Source organism: Mus pahari, chromosome 16 (genome assembly GCF_900095145.1).
Source record: "Mus pahari chromosome 16, PAHARI_EIJ_v1.1, whole genome shotgun sequence".
Taxonomy (NCBI): domain Eukaryota; kingdom Metazoa; phylum Chordata; class Mammalia; order Rodentia; family Muridae; genus Mus; species Mus pahari.
The window spans coordinates 54442913-54448200 of record NC_034605.1 but is presented as its reverse complement, the minus strand read 5'-3'; positions in this window follow the sequence as shown (position 1 = coordinate 54448200).

The following is a 5288-nucleotide window of genomic DNA, read 5'->3' as shown; positions in this document are numbered from 1 at the left end:
AAAAAAAAAAAAGAAAAGAAAAGAAAAAAGAGGAAGAAGTAAGCAATGTTGCTATCTGCCTGCTTGCCCTCGCTCTCATTGCCTGGGGCCGTCTATGCTGCTAAGACATCCTTCCCTGGTAATTAGAGCCTACTTCTTCAGGATTCCAACACACACCAAAGATCAGCTCTGACTGCTCGCTCAAGGTCTTGCAGGAGTACTCTTTCCAAGTTCTCTCTTCTGAGTCTCCTTTTTCTTTTTCTGTACAGAGGCTTACCACACTTAGCTGGCCTGAAATATAGGATGTTCTTGCCTCACACTCTCAGGTGCTGGGATTCTAGGCATGCATCACCATCCCTAGTCATTTTATTATTATGGAGGGAAGGGTTTGAACTGACTCCAGGTTCCAAGGTACTCATGGTGGGGGAGGGGGGAGGCAGGGCAACAAGAGCTGAAGGCAGCTGGGCACACTGCAGCCACAGTCAGGAAGGAGGGGGGAGATAAGGGGGAGGGAGAGGGAGAGGGAGAGAGAGAAGCCATTTCATTTTTACTTACATCATCACATCACAGTTAGGATGGGTCTGCCCACCTCAACTAACCTAGATTATTAATCTAGACAATATTTTATGGACATGCTCAGAGTTTCATCTCCACAGTGAACTTATGTCCAACCAAGTTGACAATCAAGGTTAGCCACCCCAGCTCTCACTAGTTTCTAGAGAGACACTGAGTGATTGACCACTGCGTGGCAGGTGAAGCAAGGCAGAGAAGACAGGTGCAGGATAAGGACAGATGCCCTCAGCCTGCTTTTGGTTACCTTAGGCTCCGGAAAGGGCCCAGCGCTTTCCAGCCAAAGCACTATCCTAAGTGCCTGTTATATGAGGTATTTCTGTTATTTCTGTTATCTGATGTCTCCTCAGGGTTTTACTAAGGACCGCTGTCTTAGGGTTTTTATCATTTCGACAAAACACCATGACCAAAGCAAGTTGGGCAGGAAAGAGTTTATTTGGCCTACACTTCCACATTGCTGTTCACAATTGAAGGAAGTCAGGACAGGAACTCGAACAGTGCAGGAGCCTGGTGGCAGGCACTGATGCAGAGGCCATGGAGGGGTACTGCTTACCGGCTTGCTCCTCAGGGAGCGCTCACCTTGCTTTGTTATGGAACCCATGGCCCCACCCACAATGGGCGGGGCAGCCCCCTCCCACATCCATCACTATCTTTTTACAGCCAGATCTTATGGAGAATATTTTTAGTTGAGGTTCCCTCCTTTCAGATGACTCTAGCCTGTGTCAAGCTGACATCAAAGTAGCTATCCGATTCACCCCATCCCTTCCGGATGACGTTTGCCTATTCCCTCACGTGTGTTTCCGGTCACCTTCTCCGTTCACTCAGTGGTGGTTCTGCCACGGCTGCCTTTGCTGTTGCACTTGGCCAGAATCCTTTCTCTGGGAGCTCATGTTGGATTCACGCTGGCCTCTGAGCCTGTGAAGCTGACCTTGAGCTCCTGGCACAAACTAAACAAGCCGTGCAAAGATACGTTCCAAAGAAATGGGCCACTAGGTTTCCTTCTGCAAGTTCCTTGTTTCTGCTGAAGTCTGCCCTTTTTGTTGTTGTTGTTGTTTACTGACAGGGTGTCACTGTGTAGCTCTGACCTTCGTAGAACTCACTATGTAGACCAGGCTGGCCTTGAATGTATAGAGATCTACCCGCCCTCTGCCTCCAGAGTGCTAGGATTAAAGGTGTGCGCCACCACACCCAGCTTTAGTTTTCTCTTTCGATACCATGAGCAACCCAAGCCCATTTCATTTTTTTTAAAGATTTATTTATTTATTTATTATATGTAAGTACACTGTAGCTGTCTTCAGACACCCCAGAAGATGGCATCAGATCTCATTACAGATGGTTGTGAGCCACCATGTGGTTGCTGGGATTTGAACTCAGGACCTTCCGTAGAGCAGTCAGTGCTCTTAACGGCTGAGCCATCTCTCCAGCGCTCCCATTTCATTTTAACTTTAGACTCAAAAGGATTGTAGTGGTTTTTGAATATCACCTACGCAGATTGAAGCATTAGCAATCTGTGTCCTACAGAGGAACGAACACACAAGCAAAGCCAAAGCAGCTTAGCAAGGCAAATCTTTTGTTTATTTACTTTTTAAAGACTTATTTATTGTTATATGTAAGTGCACTGTCGCTGTCTTCAGACACACCAGAAGAGGGCATCGGATCTCATTACAGATGGTTGTGAGCCACCATGTGGTTGCTGGGATTTGAACTCAGGACCTTTGGAAAAGCAGTCAGTGCTCTTACCCGCTGAGCCATACCACTAACCCCCGCAAATCTTTTTTGTAAAGATTTACTAGAACCCAAACAAATGTAGCAAGCACAGGGGGGGGGGGAGGCGTGCAGGGGGCCCAACATGACTCCCGTGTTCCCTGATGTTCGTGGTGACAGATTTATGCCATTGGCGGGAGCTTGGCATCCAATCTGACACATCCTATAACCTAACTTACTCCCACTAGAATGGGTTTTCTAAGCCAGTGCTTTTCAGCCTCCCTAAGCTACAACCTCTTAATACAGTTCCTCCCTAAGCTACAACCCCTTAATACAGTTCCTCGTGTTGTGGTGACCCCAACCATAAATTAGTTTTTGTAGCAGCTTCATGACTGTAATTTTGCTACTCTGATGAATCATATTGTAAATATCTGATATGTAGGACATCTGATATGTGATCCCTGTGCAATGGTCGTTGGATCCCAAAGGAGTCATGACCCACAGGTTGAGAACAGCTGTTCTAAAACTTTTAGCACTATCCCTTTCATTGGGGGTGGGGGTATTCTGGGGTCCTGTAATCCCCTCCTGTAGCTCTAATTAATCACATCTGTCTTTTGTCTGTGTTTAAGATTTATTTATTTTTTATTTATATGAGTACACTGCAGCTGTCTTCAGATACATACTAGAAGAGGGCATTGGATCCCATTAAAGATGGTTGTGAGCCATGGTTGCTGGGAATTGAACTCAGGACCTCTGGCAGAGCAGTCAGTGCTCTTAACCACGGAGCCATTTCTTCAGTCCCCAAAATTTGATTCTTAAAAACAAAGAAGCCAGTATGAGACTGGTTAAGACATACCCTAACCTGATGATTGCTAAGGCTGAAAGCAGGCAGAGCAGGGAAATAACTTGGTTCTAAAATGATCCTCCCCTCATCGCTGTTAGTTTTAAGTAGAAGAAGATAAGAACCTTAGCCGGGCGTGGTGGCACACACCTTTAATCCCAGCACTCAGGAGGCAGAGGCAGGCGGATTTCTGAGTTTGAGGCCAGCTTGGTCTACAAAGTGAGTTCCAGGACAGCTGGGGCTATACAGAGAAACCCTGTCTCAAAAAAATAAAAAGAAAAAAAAAAAGAAGACAAGAACCTTGAAAAACTTGTTTTAATTTGGTGTTTGGTTGGCTTTTTATTTTATATGGGGGAGGGGGAGGAGAACAAAGGCAATGGGGAGACAGTTGTCTGTAATACTACAATTGCAAGTTAAAAATTATCATAAAGATGTACAATATTAGTTATTGGCCTTTTAGGGTCATTAACATAGAGTCTCTCCTTTAAAATCTTTTTAGAGGTAGGCATTGTGCTGCATGCTTTTAATCCTAATATTTGGGAGGTGGGTAAATTCTGTGGAGTGTGAGGCCTGCCTGGTCTACAAGTTTCAGGCCAGACAGGGCTATATAGTGTCTCAAGGAGGAAAAAGAACAAACAAAACAAAACAAAACAAAACAAACAAACAAACAAAGACAGAGACAGAGAGATGGAGACAGGAACAGCAGACAGGAACCAGTTGAGGTAACCTTAATTTTCTCAAGGCCTCAATTAGCCTATCATTTCTTCTTCTTCTTCTTCTTCTTCTTCTTCTTCTTCTTCTTCTTCTTCTTCTTCTTCTTCTTCTTCTTCTTCTTCTTCTTCTTCTTCTTCTTCTTCTNTCTTCTTCTTCTTCTTCTTCTTCTTCTTCTTCTTCTTCTTCTTCTTCTTCTTCTTCTTCTTCTTCTTCTTCTTCTTCTTCTTCTTCTTCTTGGATGAGACTTACTCCCACAGCAGGGAGTCTAGCTGAATGTCCTATGGGGCCAAATAAGAAATGGAGTGTCTCTGGAGTGAAGGAGGCTTCCCTCTCACCTGCTCAGAGTCTTTAAGAAAGAATCAGATGGGTTAGGGTATCCCCCGTTCCTGTCACGCTCCCAGATGTCCTGGGTGAGTCTGAGTACAGCAGGTATGGGTGTTAGAAACACTGGCTTGAGTTCCAACCCTTGTGGGCTAATTCATCGTCCAGCTGGGGCTTCTGAGGCAGGCAAGCACAGAGGCAGTTTAGTATGCTGGGGCCCCACTTAGTATTGGGTTATACACTCCTAACAATGCACTTTGCAACCCCATTCCTTCTGCATGCCCTGTTCACACACCCACCTCTACAAACAATGTACTTAGCAATATCAGAAACCCTCAACCTGCACCTGTTCCGCATGGGCTACATGCACCCCCGACTCTGAACAAGGCCTTCTGTTGGCCGTCCTGCTCAGCTGGGAAGGTGTCCTACGACCTGGAAGCCCAAGAACCACACATCTCTGAGGTGGAACAGCGTCTCGGGGAAAGGGCGTCCTGAAACATGGGACCCCAGGAACCACACAGCGCAGAGAGGAAGCAATTTCATCGCTTCCTGGCCTCTTCTGATGAGAGTCACGTCAAGTAATAAACGTCATAAAAGAGGTTTACTGGGAGGGTCAAGGGTGTGGAGGGAGGACTTCCAGGGTGTGGAGAGAGGCCTTCCAGGGTAGCTGCTTCTGCTGCCAAGAGATGACAGCTGGGAACTGAGCAGACATGGCTTTTATGTAGGATTTCTTAGAGGGTGGAGCTTTCTAGGGCAGATACCTCCAGGATGAGGATTGGTGGGATTTCAAAGTCCTGAGCTTGGGAAGCTCAGGGATTGGTGGGTTTTCCTATTCAGGGATTGGTGACTTTTGTGCAGACTGTTCATCTAATATTAGCATAATCTGGGTGGGTCCTATTGAGGGACTGGAGATGACTTTTGTGACAGTTATAGAAGCTGGGAGTTTGACAGGCCTGCAGGAGGGGCCTGGCTATTCCCTGCCTGGATGGTTGACAAACTTTATAAAGTTTACGAAGGGAATCCACTTTGCCACTTGAGTCAGAGTGAACAGCCGACACCTACCCCTGCATAGGATCAAATTTAGATAATATTCCTGGAGGAATTGCAGAAATTACTGCCACCATCAAGGACATGAAAGATGCAGGGGTGGTGGTTCCCA